The sequence below is a fragment of the Hyperolius riggenbachi genome, chromosome 2 (assembly GCF_040937935.1).
Source record: "Hyperolius riggenbachi isolate aHypRig1 chromosome 2, aHypRig1.pri, whole genome shotgun sequence".
Taxonomy (NCBI): Eukaryota; Metazoa; Chordata; class Amphibia; order Anura; family Hyperoliidae; genus Hyperolius; species Hyperolius riggenbachi.
In genome coordinates this window covers 511344231-511359262 of record NC_090647.1, presented here as the reverse complement: position 1 = coordinate 511359262, position 15032 = coordinate 511344231, and the positions used below count along the sequence as shown (strand labels likewise).

General features: G+C 45.9%; 1 protein-coding gene across 19 annotated transcripts in view; it reads left to right on the top strand.

The window, feature by feature from the left end:
• Positions 1-15032, top strand: part of ROBO2 (roundabout guidance receptor 2) — a 1374514-nt gene that overhangs the window by 640112 nt on the left and 719370 nt on the right. The gene's annotated exons all lie outside the window — the stretch shown is intronic.

The following is a 15032-nucleotide window of genomic DNA, read 5'->3' as shown; positions in this document are numbered from 1 at the left end:
CCGTTTCGTACGTTGCACTGAATTTTGCTGTAGTAACAAAATTTCCAGACCATTGAAAATGAAAAACGCGTTGAAAATTATCTACCAGGTAGAATCTAACTACAGATGCAAGCCACAACTGCAGCACATGCAGTCTATCAGTGATTACCACAAACCGCCGATACATATCATAGAGTCCTCTTCAGCAAGACAAACAGAACAGCAGTTGGCCAAATGGAGTCATAATTTCATACTTACAATATCATGCTCAGTGTCTGGCAACATTGTTATCAGCAGTAGGTAGCACAGAATGCTTCTAATGTACAGTATGTCTCCCCACCTTGCAACATCATTATCCTTCACACTGCTGTTCAAAATTTGAAGACTATACATTAGCAATATAAAGTATGTGAAGCCTTTGGAATTATACAGATTTCTGCACAAATTGGTCATACAATGTGATCTGATCTTCATCTAATTCACAACAATAGGCAATCACAGTCTGCTTAACTACTTTGGCCTCCTGGACGTACTAGCTACACCCAGGAGGCCATGTGCGCGTCCGCGCGCTCCCGCAGCCGATCGCGCACGTGCACGCGTGTTCCCGGCCGCGAATCATTAGCCCACGAATCAGTGAATCGGGCTATGGTGCCCGATCACTGATTCCTCTCCCCCGCAGAAAAAGCGACAGCTTCTCTCAGAAGCTCCGCTTTTTCTGGCTGCTGCGTCCCCCATACGTCCCTCTAAGCGTATGTTACGCTTAGAGTGACGTCATGTAAACAAACTCATGGCCGCCATCTTGTGGCCAAAAAGTAAAACTACAACTAAAAGTAAAAAAAAAAAACCTTAACACACATAGAGGCCTGGTGCACACCAAAACCGCTAGCAGATCCGCAAAATGCTAGCAGATTTTGAAAAGCTTTTTGTTATTTTTCTATGGCGTTTCAGCTAGCGTTTTGCGGATTTGTGAAGCGTTTTTGGTGTAGTAGATTTCATGTATTGTTACAGTAAAGCTGTTACTGAACAGCTATTGTAACAAAAAACGCCTGGCAAACCGCTCTGAAGTGCCGTTTTTCAGAGCGGTTTGCGGTTTTCCTATACTTAACATTGAGGCAGAAACGCATCCGCAATCCAAAATCTGCAGCAGCCCGGGAGTATGCGTTTCTGCAAAACGCCTCCCGCTCTGGTGTGCACCAGCCCATTGAAATACATTACCCTAGCGGATCCGCACCCGCAAGCGGATTGCAAACAACAGCGGAAACGCTCCGGTGTGCACTAGGCCTTACATTATAAAAGTTCTGTTTACATCCCACCCTCCCAAAAAATACCCAAATAAAATGTTTAATATAAAAAAAATAAAAATTACAATAATAATAAAAAAAAAACATGTAAATATTTACCTAAGGGTCTAAACTTTTTAAATATCAATGTAAAGATGAAATATTTCTATACTTTTTTTATTTTAAACTTGTAAATAGTGATCGATGCAAAACGGAATAAATGCACCTTTATTTCCAAATAAAATATTGTCGCCATACATTGTTATAGCGACATAATTTTAACGGTGTAATAACCGGGACATATGGGCAAATACAATACGTGAGTTTTAATTATGGAGGCATGTATTATTTTAAAGCTATAATGGCTGAAAACTGAGAAATAATGTTTTTTTTCAGTTTTTCTCTTATTCTTCCTGTTAAAATGCATTTACAGTAAAGTGGCTCTTAGCAAAATGTACCACCCAAAGAAAGCCTAATTGGTGGCGGAAAAAACAAGATATAGATCAGTTCATTATGATAAGTAGTGATAAAGTTATAGGCTAATGAATGGGAGGTGAACATTGCTCAGATGCATAAAGTGAAAACGACTGAAGGCTGAAGTGGTTAAAGTAATACCACACACATAATTACATGTTTCCATGTTTTTATTGCACTCACCATGTAAAAATTCACAGTGCAGGTGGAAAAGGTCGGAGCAGTGCTTTTCAGCGCTGCTAGATTTGGGCGCAGCCGGCGCCTCCATAGACTTAAATGGGAATCATTCCTATTGCAGCGCTCAGTGAGTAACATCGGTGCCGTCAGAAGACGGAGCCGAAGTTGCTTAAAAACATAATAATTCGGCCTCCAGCAACCACTGGAAGCCGAATTATTTCATTCCCCCACTATCCATGTCGGCCTGGAGGGGGAATAGTAATTAAATCGGCCCGGACTTGTGCAGAAGCAGGAACAGCTATATACCGCTGTATCCTGCGCCCAAGTCTACCGGCGCCGATTTCAAATGTACTCGGAAAAGGTATGTGAACCCTTAAGGTGGCCACACATGATACAATAAAATGATCTGATTTTACAGCAATTCAATAAAAACGATTGTATCTCCTGAAAAATCGCAAGCTTTGTTTTCATTCGACTGAAAAATCCGATCGGATTTCCTGTTTTTTTCGATTTATATTGATCCGGAATGCCAGATATTTATCTTCAATTTTTTTAAAGATTGTATGGTGTGTGTTAGATTGCCAATTTATTAATATACACACCATAGCAATTTTCTCAGAGTTTTTAATCAGTTTTATCATAATTGGGGAAAATTGAACACAGGTGTGTGGTACATTGGTCATATTTTTGAAATGTTACAATCAATTAGAAAAATTGATTGCAATTCTTATATTGAACAGATATTTTAAATTAAATTAATTGTATGGTGTGTGGCCACCTTTAGATTAAATAACTGGTTGAACCTCCTTTGACAGCAATAACTTCAACCAAATGTTTCCTGTCGTTGCAGATCAGACAGGCGCAACGGTCAAAAGTAATGTTTGACCATTCCTCTTTATAAAACTGTTTCAGTTCAGCAATATTCTTGGGATGTCTGGTGTAAATCGCTTTCTTGAGCAGCATCTCAATCGGGTTGAGGTCAGGACTCTGACTGGGCCACTCCAGAAGGCATATTTTGTTCTGTTAAAGTGGATCCGAGACAAACTTTTGCTATTTTAATTTTTGTGCCCCTCATATATAGTTTCAGGGGCATTCTTCCCCCCAAATGCTTATATTTATTACAATGATAGATTTTAAACTAATAAAACTACAGGAGCCCCACCCCCAACTCATCCAACGCCGAGGCGTTCAGTCCCATGTTGCAATTAATCATGGGAGCCGAGCCTGGCAAGGAGGAACGTCTCGTTATCATTTGCCTGCCCCACTGTGCGCTGATTGGTGGAGGAGCACAGTGGGACTGGAGCGGAGACAGGAAGCTGCTGTGTGAGGAGGGGGCCATGGGCAGCGCGCACTCACTGGCATCTAGGTTGGCGGCCGCTTCCCCTGTAGCTGTCTCCTGCTCCCTCCAGTACTCAAACCCGCATGTCAGAGCGACCAGCTGCACCGCTATGACAGGACAGCGGGTCGCCTATCAGCGCGCATACAGGCAGTCTTCCTGTATTCACCCTGATAGGCGACCCACAGCGGGTCACTCTGACATGCGGGTCTAAGTCCCGGAGGGAAAGGGAGACAGTTTACAGGGGAAGCGGCCGCCGAAGGTAGGACGATCGGGGGCGGGGGAGGGGGGATTCTGGGCTGACACCATACTACCTTACTACCTATACTGAGTGGTACAACTATGCTAGCTATACAGACTGGGGAAACTATACTGGGGCCAACTATACTGACTGGGGCCACCTATACTATCTATACTGGGGGGCAACTACACTAGCTATACTGACTGGGACCGACTATATTATCTATACTAAGGGGCAACTATACTCGCTATACTGACTGGGACCAACTATACTATCTCTATTGTGGAGAAACTACACTAGCTATACTGACTTGGGCCAACTATACTATTTATACTGGGGGGCAACTTTACTAGCTATGCTGGGGAAACTATACTAGCTATACTGACTTGGGCAAGTATACTGTCTATACTGGGGCCAACTATACTATATACTGTATACAGTGATTTCAGATGCAAGGGGGTCTAGAGGGGAGTGGAGTTCACAGGCTGAGGGGTGGAGATACAGAGCAGCTTTGCCTGTGAGTGATCATGACAAGCAAAAACATGGCTGCTCTCATTGTATCACATGAAGAAATGACCATATACTGTTGAAGCTGTTTGCAGCTGGATCTACTGTGTAAACTATCTAAACTATAGGTAAGATATATAAGACATATAAGACAAGTTTGTTGCTATAGTTATTTTTTCATCTCGGATCCGCTTTAAGCCATTCTGTTGTTGATTTGCTTTTATGCTTTGGGTCATTGCCTTGTTGCAACACCCATCTTCTGCTGAGCTTCATCTGGTAGACAGATGGCCTTGAGTTCTCCTGCAAAATATCTTGATAAACTTGGGAATTCATTTTTCCTTCGATGATAGCGATCCGTCCAGGCACTGTCGCAGTAAAGCAGCCCCAAACAATGATGCCCCCCACCACCATACTTCACAGTTGGGATGAGGTTTTGATGTTGGTGTGCTGTGCCTCTTTTTCTCCACACAGGGGTTGATTCACTAAACCTTGCTATTTTATAGCATGCGTGTTAAGAAATAGCTAGCCGCGTGAATTATTACGCACGTACAGTGTAACGCCGATAGCATCGTGCACGCGATGTAGATAGAGTTTGGTGAGGTTAGCATGACTTGTGCCATGTTAATGCACAAAAACCTTTGTTTGTACGCGTAAAACTTTATGCGTGTTACAACGCGTGCTAAACACATAGCACAGTTTAGTGAATCAACCCCATTGTGTTGTGTGTTTCTTCCACACAACTCAACTTTGGTTTCATCTGTCCACAGAATATTTTGCCAGTACTACTGTGGAACATCTAGGTGCACTTTTGCAAACTTAAAACGTGCAGCAATTTTTTTGGGGGGGCGGGGACGAACAGTAGTGGCTTTCTCTGTGGTATCCTCCCATGAACTCCATTCTTGTTTAGTGTTTTACCTATCATAAACTCTCTAACAGGGATATTAGCATATGCCAGAGACTTTTGTAAGTCTTTAGCTGACACTCTAGGATTCTTCTTCACCTCATGAGCATTCTGCGCTGTGCTCTTGCAGTCATTTTTACAGGGTGGCCACTCCTAGGGAGAGTAGCAGCAGTGCTGAACTTATTCCATTTATAGACAATTTGTTTTACCATGGACTGATAAACAGCAAGGCTTTTGATACTTTTATAACCATTTCCAGCTTTATGCAAGTCAGCAATTCTTAATCGTATGTCTTCTGAGAGCTCTGACTGTTTCCATGGTGTGTTCGATAAAAATATGGAAATATTTAATTATTTGTGTGGTATTAGTTTAAACAGACTGTGATTGTCTATTGTTGTGACTTAGATGAAGATCAGATCACATTTTATGACCAATTTGTGCAGAGATCCATATAATTCCAAAGGCTTCACATACTTTTTATTGCCAGTATATATATATATATATATATATATATATATATATATATATATATATATAGCGGAAACTTAAACTCAGATTAGTCTCCATTGATTTTTAGTGGTACATATACTCATCTGAGAGGCAGAGTGCGACACAATGGTCACTTATGTGGGATCTAACCATAAGTCCTTTGACAGCTAGATCACGATCTACCTAATGGGCACCCCTGGTCTAAATCCTTTGATAGTAATGTGTGAGATTGCACATAGCTCTTCAAAGATCCTCTTTCAATATACGGTGTATCTAATGCAAATATCTCATAAATCTTAACTTGTAATTTAACATCTCAGAAAGACTGCCACTGGAACATACCTGCTTTTATCTCTAAGTAGAACTGATGTATATAGTTGGTTGTTTAAGCTCATCACCATTAATTACTTGTCCAAACCAGTTCTGCTTTGATGCTAATAAGATTACATGAAATATATTTAGGGAAATGCGCCCTCCACAAACCCAGCATATCGACTGTAGACATAAAAGGGATTTTATCTTAAAGCCATGTCCATAATGTACCAAGGTCAGCATTTCATTTTTTTTCCTCCGCTTTTTACATTAATTGTCTTTTTCCATTTACTTTAAGCTTTTGTTTCATAAACATTTGTTTCTCTGGTGTTGTTGGAAATAGAAAGTGATTGCCATGGAAACCCATCTCGTTGTATAGGACACATCTTATGAATGGTTTTCTAGAATGCCTTAAAGAATTCGCTATCATGGATGCATCTGGCACAAAGTGATGGAAGAAGTGAACAAATATATGTGTGTCCTTAAAAAACGACCGTAAGCTAGCATTTCTCTGTCTCCAAGGAATGAGTCTTTGGCTATTACCAAATCTTGTACAACATGAGGAAAAGGTCTTCCATCCATTAGGCTCCATGGATGGAAGAGTTAGTTGGCTTATTGTTTTTTTTTAAAGGGCTTATGGCACAACAGGACTTATTCCTCCCCCTTTAAAATTACCCTTTCAAGCTTGCTCTAATACTGCTGTTTACTGGCTGATTATATCCTCTGGCAAGATTCAGGACGATGTCTACTTCCCTGCTGCAAACTAATCAGTTTTCGAAATTACTTATTGATCCGGAGGCCATAGTGGAGCGCAAATTTAGAGGCCATTTCAGCCAGAATCAGGAGTTCCGCGATTTGTGCGTATATTTAAAAAATTGGGGGAAATAAGAAAGAGATTCAAACACACGTCCAACATATACACTTGTTTAGCATTAAGTAATGAAAATCCATGAGAGTAAATATTGGCAAGAATGGATAGCGGGCATCCGGTGGTTTGGGAACGTAAGTAGATCCCTTCGCTGCTTCATGAGGTCATCTTACAAGAGGATTTTATATGTGATAGGCATGTTGACACATGTCCATTTATTTTTTTCCTAAAGTCCTACTAAAAATCAATGGAGACTAATCTGAGTTTAAGTTTCCGCTGATGGGTGAAGAGTGTTTTCATGATTCGGTCAGAAGGCAAGGAGACTCTAAGGATACAAACTCAATAACAATTCATGTAGGTCAACCGAGTTCTCCTTTGTCTTTTAATGTTAAATTATTGTCCATACACACGTGCACCACTTGATTCCAACACATCAAATCTAAATCTCGATTTAGCCAGGTAATTGGGTGAAAATGGAGAAAAACATTGTTAGTGGCAGCAGTCAGAATCAACAATAAAAAAGGGTCATCCTTGAAAAACATTTGTACCAGGTGTAGATAGCTTCCTCACTGTATAATAATTTTGTAAGTAAACTTTCAACTTTTAGGTAGTCATAGGTTATGGTGATATTTAGTGAGGTTTGGGTCAGATAACCTACCAGGTTTACAAGCAGAGAAAGCCATACTCACTAAAATGTGGAAACGAAAACCACCAGGGTCTTCAGACGAAGGAGACACTAGACAACCAGGCACCACTAAGGGTAGCAAAAACATTCTTGGGCCTGTCTTTATTACCAGGGGTGTAACTACAGAGGACCAGCCACTGCAACTGCAGGGGGCGCACAGTTGTAAGGGCGCCCCAACTATTACTTCATTTCCTCCGATAAAGGATTCCGTTCTTCAGATCAGGTGTTTTTGTGGCTACACTTGTTATTTGTTGGTACTTTGTGGTTTTTGGCTACAATGAATCCCAGAACCTTTTCAAGAGAGCGACCACCCCCGATACACCATGATTGGGACACCCGAGTGGAGACGAGTTGTAATTCTTCACCTGCTTGATGTGCGCACTTCTCTCTCTCCCTTAGGAGAGTGCCTTCCAACAAGGAAATCACAACATTACAACATGATTCCAACAATAAGTTCCAGGGTAACTCAGAACTAGTGTTGGGCGAACATCTAGATGTTCGGGTTCGGGCCGAACAGGCCGAACATGGCCGCGATGTTCGGGTGTTCGACCCGAACTCCGAACATAATGGAAGTCAATGGGGACCCGAACTTTTGTGCTTTGTAAAGCCTCCTTACATGCTACATACCCCAAATTTACAGGGTATGTGCACCTTGGGAGTGGGTACAAGAGGAAAAAAAATTAGCAAAAAGAGCTTATAGTTTTTGAGAAAATCGATTTTAAAGTTTCAAAGGGAAAACTGTCTTTTAAATGCGGGAAATGTCTGTTTTCTTTGCACAGGTAACATGCTTTTTGTCGGCATGCAGTCATAAATGTAATACATATAAGAGGTTCCAGGAAAAGGGACCGGTAACGCTAACCCAGCAGCAGCACACGTGATGGAACAGGAGGAGGGTGGCGCAGGAGGAGAAGGCCACGCTTTGTGAGACACAACAACCCAGGCCTTGCATGAGGACAAGAAGCGTGCGGATAGCATGCTTTGTACCGCCATGCAGTCATAAATGTAATAAAGATAAGTGGTTCAATAAACAGGGACCACGCGTCAACGCTAACCCAGCAGCAGCAGACGTGATGGAACAGGAGGAGGCGCAGGAGGAGAAGGCCACGCTTTGTGAGACACAACAACCCAGGCCTTGCATGAGGTACCGCCATGCAGTCATAAATGTAATAAAGATAAGTGGTTCAATAAACAGGGACCACGCGGCAACGCTAACCCAGCAGCAGCAGACGTGATGGAACAGGAGGAGGCGCAGGAGGAGAAGGCCACGCTTTGTGAGACACAACAACCCAGGCCTTGCATGAGGTACCGCCATGCAGTCATAAATGTAATAAAGATAAGTGGTTCAATAAACAGGGACCACACAGCAACGCTAACCCAGCAGCAGCAGACGTGATGGAACAGGAGGAGGCGCAGGAGGAGAAGGCCACGCTTTGTGAGACACAACAACCCAGGCCTTGCATGAGGACAAGAAGCGTGCAGATAGCATGCTTTGTACCGCCATGCAGTCATAAATGTAATAAAGATAAGTGGTTCAATAAACAGGGACCACGCGGCAACGCTAACCCAGCAGCAGCAGACGTGATGGAACAGGAGGAGGCGCAGGAGGAGAAGGCCACGCTTTGTGAGACACAACAACCCAGGCCTTGCATGAGGACAAGAAGCGTGCGGATAGCATGCTTTGTACCGCCATGCAGTCATAAATGTAATAAAGATAAGTGGTTCAATAAACAGGGACCACGCGGCAACGCTAACCCAGCAGCAGCAGACGTGATGGAACAGGAGGAGGCGCAGGAGGAGAAGGCCACGCTTTGTGAGACACAACAACCCAGGCCTTGCATGAGGACAAGAAGCGTGCGGATAGCATGCTTTGTACCGCCATGCAGTCATAAATGTAATAAAGATAAGTGGTTCAATAAACAGGGACCACGCGGCAACGCTAACCCAGCAGCAGCAGACGTGATGGAACAGGAGGAGGCGCAGGAGGAGAAGGCCACGCTTTGTGAGACACAACAACCCAGGCCTTGCATGAGGACAAGAAGCGTGCGGATAGCATGCTTTGTACCGCCATGCAGTCATAAATGTAATAAAGATAAGAGGTTCCATAAACAGGGACCGGCAACGCTAACCCAGCAGCAGCAGCAGCACACGTGATGGAACAGGAGCAGGCGCAGGAGGAGAAGGCCATGCTTTTTGAGACACAACAACCCAGGCCTTGCATGAGGACAAAAAGCGTGCGGATATAGCAGCAATGCTTTTTGCCGCCATGCAGTCATAAATGTAATACAGATGAGAGGTTCAATAAACAGGGACCGGAAACGCTACACCATCCCAGATGTTCATTGGTCATGTTACTTGGTTGGGGTCCTGGAGTGTTGCGTAGTCATTTCCAATCCAGGATTGATTCATTTTAATTTGAGTCAGACGGTCTGCATTTTCTGTGGAGAGGCGGATACGCCGATCTGTGACGATGCCTCCGGCAGCACTGAAACAGCGTTCCGACATAACGCTGGCTGCCGGGCAAGCCAGCACCTCTATTGCGTACATTGCCAGTTCGTGCCAGGTGTCTAGCTTCGATACCCAATAGTTGAAGGGTGCAGATGGATTGTTCGACACAGCTACGTCATCTGACATGTAGTCCTTGACCATCTTCTCCAGGCGATCGGTGTTGGAGGTGGATCTGCACGCTTGCTGTTCAGTGGGTTGCTGCTGCATGGGTGTCAGAAAATTTTCCCACTCCAAGGACACTGCCGATACCATTCCCTTTTGGGCACTAGCTGCGGCTTGCGTTGTTTGCTGCCCTCCTGGTCGTCCTGGGTTTGCGGAAGTCAGTCTGTCGGCGTACAACTGGCTAGAGGAGGGGGAGGATGTCAATCTCCTCTCTAAAGTCTCCACAAGGGCCTGCTGGTATTCTTCCATTTTGACCTGTCTGACTCTTTCTTCAAGCAGTTTTGGAACATTGTGTTTGTACCGTGGATCCAGAAGGGTATAAACCCAGTAATTGGTGTTGTCCAGAATGCGCACAATGCGTGGGTCGCGTTCAATGCAGTCTAGCATGAATTGAGCCATGTGTGCGCCAGAGTCCTACCAGAATCCTCATCATCCTCTTGTGAGCGTTGTGATAGTTGTTGTGATGCATCATAGTCGTCACCTTCCTCCTGGTCTGCTTCTGCTCACCATTCGCGCTGAATTGTGGAAGTCCAACGTGCACCGCTCTGGCCCTCGTCAGTGGTGGCATGAAATTCCTGCTCCAACTCCAGCTGTTCCTCCTCCTCTTCTTCGTCATAGCTGCTGGGGCCAGCGTTCCCTGAGGCGGATGGCCTGATGTTGGTACCATCACGCTGATCGTTTTCTCCTTCAGATTCCCCCAGTTGCATCATGACAGCTGTTTCCTTGATTTTCAACATTGACCTCTTCAGTAAACACAGCAGTGGTATGGTAATGCTGACTGAAGAGTTGTCACTGCTCACAGGCAACGTGGATTGCTCAAAATTTTGGAGGACTTGGCAGAGGTCCAACATGTTGGCCCAATCGGATCCACAGAAGCTTGGCAGCTGTCCGGATGTGCCTCGGTACTGCGCCGTCATGTACTGGACCACTGCACTCTTCTGCTCACAAAAGCGTGCTAGCATGTGCAGCGTAGAATTCCAGCGCGTAGGGACATCACACAGCAAGCGATGGTGGGGGAGATTGAAGCGCTCCTGCATCTTGGCGAGTGCCTCCAAGCAGTACTGGAATTTCTACAATGTTTGGCCACTCGACGCACCTTCAACAGAAGATCGGCCACGCCTGGGTATGTCCTCAGGAACCGCTGAACTACTAGGTTCATCACGTGCGCCAGGCAAGGGATGTGTGTCAGCTTAGCCAACCTTAAAGCGCGAATGAGATTACTCCCATTATCACACACAACCATGCCCGGTTTCAGGTCCAGCGGTGCCAGCCACAAATCCGTCTGTTCCTTTATTCCCTTCCAAATTTCCTCCCCTGTGTGCTGCTTATCCCCAAGGCAGATCAGCTTCAGCAACGCTTGCTGACGCATGCCAACAGCTGTGCTGCACTGCTTCCACGATCCTACTGCTGCTGGGTTAGCGTTTCCGGATGAGGTACAGCTTTGAGATGCGTTGGAGGAGAAGGAGTCAGAGAGGTAGGTGCTGCTGTTGTTATCCAGTGGGAGGGACGGCGGTGCAGCTGTTTGCGGCGTGGGCAACACCCGCGCTGTAGCAGGTGAGGAATCGCTGCCAGGCTCCACAAGGTTCACCCAGTGCGCGGTAAGGGAGATGTATCGACCCTGTCCGAACGCACTCGTCCAAGTGTCAGTGGTGAGGTGAACCTTGCAGGCAACGGCATTCTTCAAGCTTCGGGTTATTTTGCTGACCACGTGCTCATGCAACTCAGGCACTGCAGAGCGCGCAAAGTGGTAGCGGCTGGGAACCACGTAACGTGGGATGGCCACTGACATCATGCCCTTGAAGCTGTTTGTCTCCACCACTCGATATGGCAGCATTTCGCAGGCCAGAAGCTTGGCTATGCTGGCTGTTACTGCCACGGCCCGGGGGTCATTTGCTGGCAATTTCCTCTTGCGCTCAAACATCTCCGACACAGACAACTGAACCGTAACGCTGCACACGGAAGGGCTGTTGGTTGTTGTGTTTGATGAACACTGGGAGACCTCAAGAGCACTACTCCGGAAAGTGACAGTGTCAGCGTCGTCTGATGTTTGTGAATGTTGTGAACCACGCAATGGCTGGGCTACTGCTGCTGCTGAGGCGGGTCTGGTGGTGAGTCTGGGGAACCCAAGGGAGGCAGTGTTGCTGGTACCCTGTCCTGCCGCGTTTGCCCACAGAGTGGGATGTTTGGATAGCATGTGGCGGCTCATGCTGGTGGTGGAGAGGTTGTTAATACTTTTCCCCCTGCTCAGGCGGGTCTTGCACACCTTGCAAATCGCCATGGTAACATCCTCAGTGCAGTCTTCAAAGAAAGCCCAGACTTTGGAGCACCTGCCTCCTTGCTGGCGATTTCTGTTTGCTCCTCTTTTGCCTCTCACTTGAACTTCCACGCTTGTGGTGCCTGAAATTGCGCGCCGCCTACCTTGTGGCACAAGGCGAACTCGTGCAGCTGTGGGTTCTTCAACAGACTCATCTGTGCTGCTGCTACGACGGCGATGTTCTCGTTCACAAACAAAATCTGGGTCTATGTCCACATTGTCCATACCCTCCTCTTCCATCTCCTCAAACTCGTCATATGTCATTGTGGGGGGCCGCCGCCGTGGAGTAGAGCTCCCCAGAACAACCTCTGCGCAGCTCACTCCAACTTCGTCTTCCAGATCTTGTCGGCCGAACCTCCTGCAATTGCAACCCCTCCTGCCCAACTTGCTCTGGGATTTGGGTTTCCGAGTCCTCCTCGGACTCGCCTTGTATTTCAGTGCGCGGTGCATTTCCCACAGTTAATGGTTGTGAATCCGGGCACAACATTTCTGGCTGTTCCTCCATTGACCTTTGAAAGGTGGAAGTTTGTTGGGCTGGGAATAGCTCCTGCGAATACCCCATTGTGTCCTGAGGTAATTCATCAGACTGGTTATCTGGCAGTTGTGTGCGTGGTGTCGCTGCCGGTTGTGTCAGCTTTGTGTCCACTGGCTCCTTGTAACTGGCTGAGGACACGGACCTCGTGCGTGATGTGCTGGTGCTGCTTAACCCACTGCTGGACGCTTGAGAGGTCATCCAAGTAATTATCTGGTCCTGTTCTTTTGGATCTGTGAGGGTTATTGTCCTGGACAACATGGGCGGTATTGAGTGGGTTTTCTTGGGTGCTCCCCTGTGGCCTGTACGTGAACCGTCAGGGGAAACACCTCTTCCCTTGCCCCTTCCTCTTTCACCGGATTTCTTCCTCATTTCACTTATCCTTACAGTACACGCTGACTGGCAGCAGTACAGTGGCAGTACAGAAATGCTATACAGTACCACTATTCCCAGCAGCGACACAGAGCACAATGCTATACAGTGGCGGGTGAGCGGTGTACCACTATTCCCAGCAGCGACACAGAGCACAATGCTATACAGTGGCAGGTGAGCGGTGTACTACTGTTCCCAGGCCCAGCAGACACAGAGTGGAAGTAAACACAATGCTATATAGTCTGGCTGAGCAGTGTACACAGAGTGGCAGTACACACAATGCTATATAGTCTGGCTGAGTGGTGTACACAGAGTGGCAGTACACACAATGCTATATAGTCTGGCTGAGCAGTGTACACAGAGTGTCAGTAAACAATGCTATATATAGCGTGGCTGAGCGAGGTACACAGTGGCAGTACACACAATGCTATATAGTCTGGCTGAGCGGTGTACACACAGTGTCAGTAAACAATGGTATATATAGCGTGGCTGAGCGAGGTACACAGTGGCAGTACACACAATGCTATATAGTCTGGCTGAGCGGTGTACACACAGTGTCAGTAAACAATGGTATATAGTCTGGCTGAGCGGTGTACACAGAGTGTCAGTAAACAATGGTATATAGTCTGGCTGAGCGGTGTACACAGAGTGGCAGTAAACAATGGTATATAGTCTGGCTGAGCGGTGTACACAGAGTGGCAGTACACACAATGCTATATAGTCTGGCTGAGCGGTGTACACAGAGTGGCAGTACACACAATGCTATATAGTCTGGCTGAGCGGTGTACACAGAGTGGCAGTACACACAATGCTATATAGTCTGGCTGAGCGGTGTACACAGAGTGGCAGTACACACAATGCTATATAGTCTGGCTGAGCGGTGTACACAGAGTGGCAGTACACACAATGATATATATTCTGGCTGAGCCGTGTACACAGAGTGGCAGTACACACAATGCTATATAGTCTGGCTGACCCGTGTACACAGAGTGTCAGTAAACAATGCTATATATAGCGTGGCTGAGCGAGGTACACAGTGGCAGTACACACAATGCTATATAGTCAGGCTGAGCCGTGTACACAGAGTGTCAGTAAACAATGGTATATAGTCTGGCTGAGCGGTGTACACAGAGTGTCAGTAAACAATGGTATATAGTCTGGCTGAGCGGTGTACACAGAGTGGCAGTAAACACAATGCTATATATAGCGTGGCTGAGCGAGGTGCACAGTGGCAGTACACACAATGCTATATAGTCAGGCTAAGCCGTGTACACAGAGTGTCAGAAAACACAATGCTATATATAGCGTGGCTGAGCGAGGTGCACAGTGGCAGTACACACAATGCTATATAGTCAGGCTGAGCCGTGTACACAGAGTGTCAGTAAAAAATGGTATATAGTCTGGCTGAGCGGTGTACACAGAGTGTCAGTAAACAATGGTATATAGTCTGGCTGAGCGGTGTACACAGAGTGGCAGTAAACACAATGCTATATATAGCGTGGCTGAGCGAGGTGCACAGTGGCAGTACACACAATGCTATATAGTCAGGCTGAGCCGTGTACACAGAGTGTCAGTAAACAATGGTATATAGTCTGGCTGAGCGGTGTACACAGAGTGTCAGTAAACAATGGTATATAGTCTGGCTGAGCGGTGTACACAGAGTGGCAGTAAACACAATGCTATATATAGCGTGGCTGAGCGAGGTGCACAGTGGCAGTACACACAATGCTATATAGTCAGGCTAAGCCGTGTACACAGAGTGTCAGAAAACACAATGCTATATATAACGTGGCTGAGCGAGGTGCACAGTGGCAGTACACACAATGCTATATAGTCAGGCTGAGCCGTGTACACAGAGTGTCAGTAAACAATAGTATATAGTCTGGCTGAGCGGTGTA